The following is a 13,703-nucleotide window of genomic DNA, read 5'->3' on the forward strand; positions in this document are numbered from 1 at the left end:
TGACTGCGTTTTCATCGATAATTTGTCAGATATAGTCCAAACCTTTCAAGTGAACGACTTTTTAGGATCAGAGCCCACACTAGACAGTGCTTGTTGCGTGAGCCCTAACCTCGCGATTCAATCGTTACACTCCAGGCCAGCAGCAGGATTTTGCGGCAAGGTTTACAGCGCCGCAGAGCTCGGCACAATCCGTCTTGCCCTATGACGTCAGCTGACCTTTAGCGCATGGCATAGCACCTGTCCGCATCCCGCAATGTCTCACAGACCCAGAGTAACCAGATTACAGCCCAGTCACGTGATGAGGTGGGTTGAATCTCGTGCACCAGTGGTAAACAGGTTTTACAGATTGCCAGCTTTTGTTTTGTTACGACCTGCACAAGGATTTCGGTGTGGACAGCGTGCCGCTGCCCTGCCTCGCTCTGATCGCCCGTTTTGGTGCTGTTACTGCTGCCGCCCCGTTCTCTCAGCCTATGCACCCTATGTAGCCAACGCATTACAAACTCTGGTCTCACCCACCCGCTCACCAGATGGCGATGGATTATATATGTATGGAAATGTGTTATCATTTACCGTTATCGAGAGACCCAAAGCGTCTGTCACTGCCATATAAGCTCTCATGGTCGTTACCATGAGTGAAAGAATCCTCTTTGGCTAAAAAGCCATGTTTAAAATCCCGCGACGTAACACACGGATTACAAATGAAGCTCAAACACGTCAAAGAAGGTCAGACTAGCTGCCGAATTTTAAATTCAGCAATTCATTTAGCAGCCCCATACATGAAAGACAATAGCAAAATGGCATACTCAAATAATGCCAAAAACAAATCATGAACAAAATCTCTCTTCGGAGCAATGGTCACATAGTTATGCCTTCGGATATTTTCGAGAGGTCACGTTACAGATTGATATTTGGCGGCACACAATTTGTAGAAATATGATCCGAATCGATGAAAATTACATTTTGCTGAGATGATCACGATATCAGGAAACTTTTGGCAGCCTCAAATTGTTTAAACGTTTTGCGCTACAACCTTGCGAACTTTTCGTACGTGGCCTGTCTTGTCATGTGACGCACCCAACTCTGTGTTTTTAATCAAACCTTATCAAGTTTGGTACTTCAGATATTTATATAACAATAAAAAGATGATTTCTTCCCATGAATGCCCCTTTGAGCTTAGTTTTGTAAAAAAAAAAACAACATATAGGTGGTACTGGGACCGGTACCTCCGTAGATCTCCGGACTGGTCGGAGATATTATTGACTATCGCTCATTATTGACTATCGAGAACCCATCCTGGTGTGTACATAGCTTATTGTGACCTGAAGCGGGGCACATCCAGGCTCGTAGAGGACCCATTATTGAATGTAGCTTCAAGCATTCTGGTCTGTAGAGGTCTCATTCTGACCTGCAGAGGGCCCATCATTGACTGTGACTGACCAATTTTTGCCTGTGAAGGACCCATTTTGGCCCATGGAGGGCCCAGTTTGGCCCTTAGAGGGTGCATTCTGACCTTCAGTGAGCCCATTCTAACCCGTACATGGCTATTATTGACTGTCCATGGTCTAGTTTGTCATGCAGAGGGCCATTATGACTTGCAGAGGGCCTAAAATTGACTGCAGAGGTGCAGAGTTATTACAGAGGTGTTACATGTACCGAAGTGCTTTAATATGTTTGATGAATATGTCCTATTGATCAGCGCAAAAAAGTACCCCACTCCTATCACCTTACATCCCAAATCCCGCATTTCACATTTGTCGTACAACCCACTGAGTTGTTGTTGAATTGATGTGCCCCCCCCCCCCCCCCCCGTTGGGTACAATGGCCCCTCTGATTTAATTTTCCCCGCTCCTACGTGAAATTCTAGCTACATCTGTCTCTACTTCTGTTGACCTGAAAAACCGGGTCGCGCTGGAGCGCGCAAAATATACTCCAGAATTTGGAACCTTTGTCACATGGTCACTGCTGTATCTTTGATATTGCAAAGCATAGTCAGCATGGCCTACGTACTGCTAAACCGGCTTATACCAGAGCTTCGGACAGCAGAACCTCTGCTTTGATAAAAAATAAACGTTAGGCACGGCCGTGCGACTTATAAAAGAATCATTCTTTATGTCGATACGGTGTCGGCTCAAGGGAGCCGAAAGCGTCCTGTGGACAAACAGGCTCTGTTTGCTGAGGACGTGTTCCAGTAACTGCCGGACAAATTCCTCGGCTGCACATCATTCATGTTTATGCCTAAACATCATGTGAAGTTTCCTAAATCTCAAAGTTATTAAACAGGCTCATCTAGGTAATTTCAGGCCAGTGACAAGCTTACGTTTAAGAAGTCGACAGAAGATGTCTGTTGCGGTCCCCGTTATCAAAACGTTATCAAAATCAGTGTGTTATCCTGTTCAAATCCCTGTTATCAAAAGTTCTTAACGAACGTCAGAAACTACCAAACATAAGCACGCTTTTCTTTAAAATAGGCTAGCGTTGACCTAAGTCTGACACTCATGCCTGGTCCTAGGTCAATACAATGTTTTGTTATCCCAAATTCAATTGTTACTTTGCCTTAAAGCTATCTCAGAGGCGCATGGCTTCGCCTGACACTCTGAAGTCGCATCAGATTGGAAGATTCCCTAGAAATTGACTTTTCTGACCGCCACATCTTGACTTTGACCTGCCATAGGTCAGCGACCTCCCAAGGTACATTTATACTTTTACCGAAGGATCCGCTGTTCAATTGCCTACGTACAGGCAAACTTTGGCGCGGTTACGCCACGCCGTTTGAAATTTATTGCGTCAAAACGTTCGAGGGCGAAATTGATTCACCACCCGTGTGCGTGCTTTAAAGGAACGCCCACCCGGGCTAGTTTTGGAAGCTGTTTTCAAGGTAGAAGAGAAAAAAAGCCTCAAAGGTTTGCAGTCATTTTAAACATTGAAGCATCAGACATGGTACCTAAACCGTTACAGCCTCTAGTGAACTCTTGTTTGCGAACAAGTTTCTAGAAAGACGCTGGTTGCGTGGAAATGACCGAGGGCACTTCGGACACCATTGCCGGTTTAGCATTATTGAAATGCATTTGGCGCGAAAGTCGCGACATAGAGACCTCAAAATCTGAGAACATTAGTCGCATAGAGCCCGACGTTCCCTGTGAGCTTAGACTCTCTAGTTCTCCTAGTTTTTAACACCTCACTTGCGTCCAACTGACTCTACCTACCCCCATCCGATCGCGTCGCATTCAACCGGTCCCCGGGAGCGCGTTGACATGTGAACAGCGCTAGCGTCATCTACGTAACAAGCTTTGATACTACTAGCGTCATCTATATCGATGACATGATAACCGAACAATATGACGCAATTAGAAGTAGTCATTGGGCACCAAAAGTAACCCTGCCGTGCAGAAGGACACGCGCCTCCCCTATACTGGGAGCGTTTAAGCCATCCTAACCATCGCAATGTGCTCAAAAGATGCATCCAAAAAGAACCCTCGGGGCTATTGATCACGTTACGTTACGCATGGAGGGAGGATGCGTTTCGGTCGTGCGTGAACGAAGGGTAAGAAGGGGGAGGGGAAGGGAAGGATTTTGGGTAGCTTAACGTTGCGCTCGTGTGTGGTCCAAAATTATGTTACAATTTTTAAAAAGTCAGCTCACTTACAGCCGAATACGGTTGGCTTCGCTCCCATGACAAGGAATATGGCCGTTTTTGTTTCGCATGAAGCGTTTTGCAATCCCTCTTTCTCAATAAAGGGTCGAACAGATGCTACTTATATAGGACGCTACGCTTAACACAGCTTATTTAGGAGAGGAAAGGAGACTCTCAGCGTTAATAGTGCGCAGTTACAGGGAGGACTGAAAATGGCCAAAAGTGAGCAACGTAGTTTACGAACGGCGTTATTCATGCAGGTGGCTGAACCCTCATGCATCCATAACCTCGTAACGCTCTGCCGGTACAAGGTGTTAGATGGGGGAGGGGAGGGGATTATCGTAACACCTAATCACCGCAGTCACATTTCATGAAGTGAAATTAACCCCGCACAACACGGCGTGTGTCGCTCGTGTGATTGCCGTGAATGAGCTGGGCTCAAATTCTAGTGAATAGCAAATCGAACAGCACTAAATTGAATGTTTGTAACGTTAAATTAAAACACAGATTTTCTGAATGATAAAATTTAAGTTACTATGAAACACAACTATTGCGATTCATGCCGTAAATGCCGAGATCTTCGTTATTTACAAGCCGTGGCCGTAAAAAGAGCGTCACGCAGCCAGCAGGTGGCGTTAGACACCAGCATGCGTCACATTCGTCAACGTTTTCAGATTACAAACAAATATTCAAAAACAAACGTTGGAAAAAGTGCGGTGTGGGCGTTTGGGGCAGGTCGTCTCCGTGTCCGCTGGCCAGTGGTAGTTTATCTCCGGAGTTCGTGGAAGGGTGACAGTTCTGACTCGCACTTAGAACTGTTCGGAGGCTTTGGGTGCAGGGTCAGTCCAAGAACGTTAGTACCGGAGGTAATCACGGTTTAAAATTAAACGCAGTCATCAGTCAGGGATATCTTAATATTTTCTGATACGGCTCATTTTGTGATACTCCTCTAACGCATGACAAAAATTGCCAAGTAAAAGCATTCAATGGTGAAACTTTCTGAAAGCTGTTTGGATGCGGTTGACCTTTTGAAGATAGCCATTTTCATGCCACATCACACACAATGCTCATTTTCTTAGCTAGAGATGACAATAGATAGGTTTCTCTTCTGCCAGGGGATGGGGTAGGGCTGATTCATCCCCATCACATGTGTACCATCAGTGTTTTGACATTAAAAGTACCCTAAAACCCCAGTGACCATGGGACTGGGATGCAGCAGCATGTCTCATCAATAGTTATACCTGTGTCAACCTATAAGGCTTGCCCATGACACAAGAGGTTGTTGGTGTTAGTGATGGTGGCATGTAAATTGCTCTATTGGTCTCATGTGATGAAACTTAAGTGTTTTATGTGGCTTTAATTGCATACATTGCACATGAAAAGTTATGTAACAGTACCTAGTAGCATTGAACATTGATAACAGGTGTCTGTGTATCAAAGCCATTGTGATCTCACACAGCCATCAGGGCTAGCCTCTTGCTTTTACTTTTTTAATGTGCAGCTTTGCATGCTCATGGTTGAATGGTTGAGATAGCAGCTAGGTATGATTTCTTAACCTGGTAGGAATGTGATGAAAAATATGATAAAAACATTGACAGAGTGGTATACAGTGTCACTAGCAACAATTTTATATGAATTTTAATAACCACATAAATTTTTGGTAGAATGATATTCAAGAACAGCCTAATCTGGCCAATGGCAAGGGTGGCAGCTAGCTGTACTAAATTTAATGAACTCAACCCAACCTAAAATAGGGAGCTAGCATGTATTGTATTGCTTTTTATTGAGTGTTTCACTATACTTCTACATAATAATGATCTTTTAGTATTGATATGAGTTTTTTTAGTTCTGTTGATGAAAACAGTCCTGATTTCATGTATAACTCCTATGAGCTTCCTTGATGCAGGGAAAACCTACAGCATTTCAGCATTCAACCACTCCTATGGTGGGAATGTCAATACTGTGTCAAGCTGTGACACTTCCAACTTGGGGTTCACTGCCAGTGACCTCTCCCCTTGCTCAAAATAAGCCAATCAGGATCAAACTGGTTGGCAGTTGACCCAGCATCCAACCACCTCTGGCTTGATGGGCCAGTCAGGTCAGATCTCTGGGTTTGGGGTCAAAAGGCATCAGATTGGGTTGTCAGTGAGCCAGGATTCTGGTAGCACCAATTTATATCTGCATCCTGCACACCATACTGTTTAAAGTGTGTAAATCTGATAGCTCTTAGCCCACTCTTTTATCATCATATCAGAGGATTCAGCATTGGTTTAAATGCATGGTGTGCTAAAATTGCCATGTTTAAACTGTGTATCAGGGAAACCAGAGGTACAGGGCTTGTGTTCTGCAGTGCCTGCTTTTCTTGCCAGGGTGGGAGGCAGGTGATGCCACATGACCTGAAAAAATAACATCACACATCAGGGGTGTGTGATAACCTGCCCAAGTTATCAACTGCAATGAAACATGTTGAAGGTTCAGAGATAGGGTAATTGGGATTACTCTTTAAATGTTAAAAGGGAATGCAGTTTTACATTACTGCAGTTTTATATTACAGAATTTTACATAACAGTAAAACTAAAAAGAAGGCATGCAGGAGAAAGGTATTTTGTGGCCATGTTGGCAGTCATTTGGAACACGCAGAAAAAAAAAACAGAACAGAAGAAGCCTACTTGGCAATCATCAATATTTATACTGTTACCACTGGCTTCAGATTGCAGGAAACACTAGCATTGAAGGTGTTGTGTGCAGGTCACTGCTAATGCAGAATTACATGAGCTTGGTACCATCCATTACCCCTGCAACAGGACATCACTTCTGAAAATGTGATGTTGCCTGTGCTGATGATTGGTCTTAGATGCATTTGATTACATCCAGCTGTAGTAATCAATATCATTTGCACATAATGCTAACATTTCTCTGTCAGATAGGATGTAGACTGAACTGTGTGTGTTGAATAGGCTAATTAATGACATTTTTATCAATTGCAGCTTTTATGATACAGGACAAGTATCCAGTGTCTTTAAAGCACACAATTATACCATGCGTAGCTGTTTATTTTTTATGTTATTTAAGTATTTTGTGTTCATTATACCAAAAAAATTGGGATGCCCACCTCAAACTGTAAGGGAACCATGGATATTGTATACTGCTTAAAAGCCATCCCCAGGTACTTCCCTGCACAGAGAGGTGACATAATTGATGCTGTAAGCACAGTCTCCCATGGCACATCATTAGGGGGGTCTTAACATTATTAAAAGGAGTGCTCCACATTGGAAGACATTAAGGCAAGCAGCAGATGTGGTGGAAAACCTCACCCTTAACTGCTGGTATGCTGCTAAGTGTAAAAGACTATTTAAAATGGCATGGGTTGACTAGTAAATGTGTTCGTCAATATGTCGTCTGACTACGCCATGTGTCATGATTACATCATGATTACGTCTCGCACAGTGTGATAAGCGGGAACCGCTGTATGATTCACTCTTTTCCGGACGCCAGTCCGCCCCGATGTCTGCCTGTTCTGATTTCTTAAGTGAGACGAATAGCGTGATGCATTGATGGCAAGCATTCTGGTGTGTTGACCAGCAGTCGTTGTAAAGCTAAGCAGGAAAATGATGCGGCATGGTGGGAAGCTGGTCAACATAATTTTTTTGGGGGGTGAATTTGTATAGTACGATGGATAATGCGGTACTTATAGCTGCTTGGATTCGGACAGTCTTATGGTTATGCGTAGCGACGCGGACTTCGAAGATTGTAAGCCATCGACGTCATTTATGGCGTCATACCTCTAGATTCCCTGCGTTAAGGTGCTCGCAGCGAACGGGACGTTATGATCAATGGAATCGCTTTTTTGTCATTAAGATCCTACGTGATGTCACGTAGAATCTTTGCTGGACGCGCGGGATCTGTCGTGACTTGAGCGGAGCGAGATCAAAATAAGAGCTGCATTTATGAACAGGTTATTTTGCGTGCAATTAAGGTATTTAATTTGCGTTCCAGGACTGACAGCTGACTTCGTCCGTCCTGATAATTGATTGGGCACATGAAGAAAACGTGTGTTCTACGCTACAAATAGTATTATAATTTGCGGTTTCCGTTGTGAGGGCACGCAAAGTACGTGCGAGTATAGATGCTAGTTTGTCATATGCGTAGTTATCACGTAACCAAGTACACCTATTATTGTCTTCGTAGCAAGAAAATGAATACAGAACACATCGCGCTGCGCATACTTCCGGCAAAGGTTCTACTTGACGTCACTTAAAATTGAATAGTCTTGATGCGTTGCGAATGCACCCCTGGTATATCTGACAGAATGTAGCCATGCAAGTTGAGTGGAGTTCATCATTTTGTGTTTCAGTTGAGCTGTGCATTTGCATGCCTTGGTATGACTTATCCTCTTCAGACTGCATATCCAGCATTCTTGAAAATATAACACATTAAGTGTTCAGGCTTCTACTTACGACAGCAACTTCACTTAATGCGTAACAGTGACGTAGAAACCACGTAAAAGTCTGTGCCTATCACTATGGAAACCCCGATTTGCTCAGCATTTGTTGAGAATAAACCAACCTGCAACCAAGCTGGCGACAAAATAGACCTTATGATCTAATCGATTTTGTAGTACGTCCTATGTGATCCTGAGACAGCCTGTTTTGGCTTTACTGCATTGTTCTTATTTGTCCGTTTCAGGGCATTTAACCCTTGAGGGTGTAGCGCATGAAGTGAATTCCCACCCAGCCGCCAGCGCGGCATGAAAACCGTGTCCTTGCGCATCGCAGGGAACGAATGCCCAAACCTCCAGATATCTGTACTGGAGTGACTGCTGCCAGTATACTTGTAACCACACGGGAAGAGAGATGGCCACATTAATGGCATTGTACTGCTGTTGTTGTTTTTAATCCGACACCTGGTCAAAATGATTTGCGTATTGCAGACATCGGTCGGGTACACGAATCAAGGAAATGTTTCACATTGGAAGATACTGAGGGAAGCATGCCCTGTGGTGAAATAAACTCACCTGTGACCACTAGCGTGCTTTTAAATGCGAAAGACTGCTGAAGACAACAGAATTTGACCGTTTAGTAAACGTGCCCCTCAATACGTGGTTTTAACGTCATGGAAAGTTTTTATGCCGTCATAGTCGCTGCCAGACTGGCCGAGTAGAGTTCCTGCTGTAGCGGGCGGACTGAACCACTCGTGATACTTCACCTCGCCGAAGCTGGCTTGTTAGCTGGTGCGTGTTTGCTGAACCCGAATGCCGCATGTGCGTGTGTTTTAGCCTTTGTCCGTGGTGTTCCTGTGTGTTTGTCCGCCCCTAGTTTGGTATGCCTTACTTGCTTTCAAGTGCTCGATTACGGCGCTATCATTTTATTTATTCAATTCCCAGCCTTTTTCCCTGGTGATTAGCACACCGCCCCAATTTCCGTCCTATGTGCATAAAACGTGATTTGTGTTCGAAGCTCACATTCAACACATTTAATGGTCGTGGGTGACATTCTGTCCGTTGATACCACGAATCTTGCTGACGTACGCCAGATGCTGACGTACGCCAGACACAAACAATTCAATGCTCACACTTCTCCCTGATCATCAGCGCTACGTATTGAGGTGGCGGTATTCGCATGACGTTTCTCTGACTCGCAAAAATATGATATGCTTCTTTCTATGTCTGAATGGTCTCCAGATAGACTGTGCCAAATAGTCTGTGCAAGTTCGCGCGCGCGTCATGCTAAAAAAACAAAACAAAAAAAAACAAGACGGTTTGAAGGCTTAAAACGGCATGGCTGAGAGTTGCATCAAATGATTTACAAACTGTTTGTTTCAGTTCAGAACCTCAGATGTGGAACACCCCTGAAACAAAAGAAGCGAGCCTGTCCAATGTCACGGAGCATGACGCGTTCAGAGAGGGTGTACATTTGTGTCAAGGAATTGCCAATGGGCCATCCCTTTTAGAAGCCGCGCATCTGCCATATTGTACTCTGCGGCCATGCGTGATCCAGGCGCCATTGCAACGTTTGCGCTGCTAATCGCCAGCAGTTCGGGAAAACTTGATGCGCTTGTGGATATGTGACGCATAAGCGTATATTTTTTCCCCTGCTGAGGGCCGATTTGTCGTTCCAGCGCCACGCAAGAAATCGCAGTCGTGTGACCAGGCGAATTTTTGACGCGTAAACAAATGGTTCAAGTCTCTGTACGTATTTTCGCACAATGTAACAGTGTTGGGACAATGTTCGCTATTACTTTTCATCAACATAGTTCAGGAACGTTCTTAAATGCCTTTGCTCCACGCGTCAAATGCAAATATCTTATAATCAAATATCGTGGACATGTTGTGCGGGGTCCATCTCTTCGCCGATGCTGGCACTTTGTGAACCAGACAATAAAGCGTGCAGCTTAGTCCCGTCTGAGGAAGGTCTGGTAGCGCGCTGGCCCTGGAGAGAGCAGATATGAGCGTTGTGGTGGGATACCTGCAAATGAAAGGAGTCAGCAGCAGCATACATTTCTGAAATCGTCAGGGGCCGTGAAGCATTCGTATGCAAATTTTTGCCAGTGGCCTTGCAGAACTCAACAAGAAAAATATGCTTTCATCCTCCTCGTGACATTTTTAGGCCTGGTGCCTAATCATGTTCTGGTGGAAATTAAAAAATGATGTGTGACGTCGTCCCGTGGATCTTTGTGACTAGGACATTGGTAAAAATAATAATTTCACGACTACGTGCATTTGTGCAGCACCAGCTGGATTGAGGAATCATAACTTCATTTCTCGGAATTCATATGGATGTCGAATAAGTATGAAGTTTTTTTGTAAAGATCCACGACATCATGTCTTTATATTCTGTTCATCGATCTTTCATGTTTGACCGTCAATGAAGTTGTCAAAGCCGGCATTGGAGCGCAAAAGTAAGTCAATTGCAAAGCCTTTAAAAAGGCAGCGTGTTTTGTGAAGTTACGAACTTCAGCAAGAGCAAAGTTATCTATCGTGCGTTTCAACGCCAAGCGTTGTGTAAAATTAGCAACGCATCGCACCAAGAATGTTTCTGCTCTATATGCCATCACGTAGAATTTTGTGCCGGACGTGTTCGCGGCGCTACACGTTTGTGGCATTTTAAAAGGCTTTTTTCGTTTCGTTTGGTGTTTTCGTGGCAATAAATGATTATGCGAAACACAAACATTTTCGTCCGCACGTACCGAGTGTGTGCCTAACAATGGAAACTGCAGATCATGCTCTCACGTACTATACGAAGCACACGGTCTAGGACAGAGTAGAAAATCTCATTTTGGCGAATGCCTTTTGATCGACCGTTAAATGGCGGCTGCGAAGTGGCGACATGCATGTAAGCCGACCTGTCAAAAGTCGGATCAGCTAAACGGCGAACTGCAAAAAGGCGAAAGATAAGAAGCCGATACCGAAGAGTCGGCTCAGTGTCGGTCGAAAGCTCATGGCCCATTTCCCAAGCAGGCACGAGGTCGGGGCCCCTGAAATATTACGAGGCCCCTGTGCCGGCAAGGGGCCGGGAGTCGGCCGGGGGACCTTTGCTGGACGGGGACAGGGGCCGACTTCCAATACCGAGAGGACCTCGTACGTTGTGTGGACATCCTTGAAAATGAAAGGAAATGGGAACTTACCATAAGAGACCACAATAAGATAACGGAAGGGCTCTGGGTCAACCAGGAGCCCCAGTTCCGAATGAGGGCCCCCACCACATTTCAGACGGGCCCGTTAGCCAAACCGGTGTCCGAAAAAATTGAACCCTACGGCGATAGGGATCTGCGTCAAGGGCCCCTGCGTCCATGGAGGGCCTCCCGTGTCAGGGAGGATATCAACGTATGACGTTTCCTTCTAAAGGCCCCCGGATTGACCAAGGAACCCGCCCCCATGTCGCCAGAATGACAGTCAGTAGACAGTCCGCCCTGGGACAGGACCATTGACCACGGACCGCGCTAGAGCTCTTTAGCCCTGACTGGGACCGATAAGGAACCCTGTAGTGCTTTACTCACCGACCCCTTGCCAGGCAAAAACTAAGTGTTAGCTCGTTACATGTGGCATATATTGGTAGACCCTGCCACGCCACCACAGCGCTCCAAATCACGTCTCATGAAGACATCCGTCTCCAAATGGCCCTGACAGTCGGTGAGATGTATAACCTCTATCATTATCACTAGTGTTCAACAAATTGAATAGCAATAAGGTAAAGCATGAAGGGATCGTGCCGTGTTTCGCCTAGGACGTTCATACTTTTGCAGGATTGAATAAGGAAACGTATCCCATCAACAAGTTTTGAGCCCGCTCCCTCGTAATCGTGTCACAGCAACATTAAGAATAGGCTACCCTTTTTACTCTTCCAGCCCCACCACCAGATGAAGCGTATGCCAGGGTTTCCTTCCAAATGCACGGATTGATGTTTAAGTGCACTCAAAGGTCCTTCTGTCATGAAACTTCATTTTCTTCCGCCCGCTGACCGCCGCCTGGTAATAGGTGCGAGGCCGACGCCGTGAGGCATACGAAGACTGCAACGCCGGGCGTCGAGGATTTGTTTGCAAGACTTGAGCACGCTCATGTTCCCCACTATGCAGCATGCTTTTTCACTTAACGGTTTTGAGAGAAGGTTGAGCATTTCCAGACAAACATGGATCGACCATGTCAATGCAAATGTTGGACCCCATTTTGATTAGCGGAGTCTCCGTGGAACCCGTACACATTCTAGTAAAACCTTTTTAGAGCTATTACTTCCAGTGCTGTTGAGGCCATTGAGCCATTGTAAAATGAATGGCGTTGAGGTTTATACCTTGGTGACATTGAACTCCCACTTCTGTCAGTTTATTAACTTCAGAGCGCAAACGCAACTGCATGGTCCGGTAGCATTCAGCGTAAGCTCCAGTTAATGACGGAAAAAACAACAACAAAAACGAAGAGGCCATAACTTACAAAATCAAGTTGGCCACGTCCAATTTATCTGGGGGGAAGGCTTTCACTATCAGGGATCCCTCTATCAACTCTTGACCCCCCCCCCCCCTTCCCCTCTTACCAACACTGCTTGCGTTCCTGTCCGCAATCACACCGAACAAGCCTTCCCAAACTTCCCTCAACGCTGGGGGCCCAAACCCCTCTCCAAATGAGGTGGGACTTCGTCCCCGCGAACGGCGTTTTTTTTTTTTGCTTGAATCGTGACGGCACATGTGGTCTTAAGATCTTCTTAAAATGTCGTTATCGCCGCGGGTGGCTTGGAAAGTGCCTAATTCAAGGGCAAAATGCCCATACGCCGCCAGCTTATCAGTTAGTTTTCGTTCTTCGAGCATGGAGTGCCCGTCCTCTGTCCATTACTGAGACATGTGCCAGATGTGATAAAATAAGCGCACTTGTAACTAACGGTATAGTTTTAGTACGACAGACCGCTCTAGACAACAAACTTTACTATTTACAAATACGCTCGTCAATACGTCATCGTTTCACTGCGTCATGGAATATTCAGGTGACTTTTAAAGCCACTGACGGACGAGTCGTACCAGATTTGCGACTGTTGCGGACCGGCCCACTTCAAGTGCCGCTAGAGCACGCTAGTGTTTCAGCTCGCCGAGCGATGGCTCGTTTGCTGGGGCGTGTTTGCAAAGCCCAAATTTCGTATGTGCGCTAGTTCTGGCCCTTTCTCGCGGTCTCTTTACATACTAGTCTGTGACTCCATATCCTTTACTTATATTCACACTCAGTCACGGCGCTATTCTGAAGTCGTTCGATTCGTTATTCGCTACAATTCTCATTTTCGCCATAATTAGTACCACGGTCCTGGAAATACCATGACATGATAAAACAGAAGCGTTAGCCTTTTTCCTTGGAGAAAAGCCAGGAGAATGGAGATATAGTTCGGCTCATATTTCAGCAACAGGCCCTTATCGAAATAGTGCCAGAAAACGTCTGTTGTTTCGACAAGGCATGCTACCGAAACATCAATTTAACTATATCTCTGTTCTCCTTACTTTTATCTGGGGAATAAGGTTAATACTGCAGTCTAATCTATGTGAATAATGTTCCTCGCCAATGCACTGAACAACTCACGCAGCATGACGCGTGATTGCTGGC

The sequence above is a fragment of the Pollicipes pollicipes genome, unplaced genomic scaffold (assembly GCF_011947565.3).
Source record: "Pollicipes pollicipes isolate AB1234 unplaced genomic scaffold, Ppol_2.1 Scaffold_4740;HRSCAF=5597_pilon_pilon_pilon, whole genome shotgun sequence".
In the NCBI taxonomy this organism is placed as follows: Eukaryota; Metazoa; Arthropoda; class Thecostraca; order Pollicipedomorpha; family Pollicipedidae; genus Pollicipes; species Pollicipes pollicipes.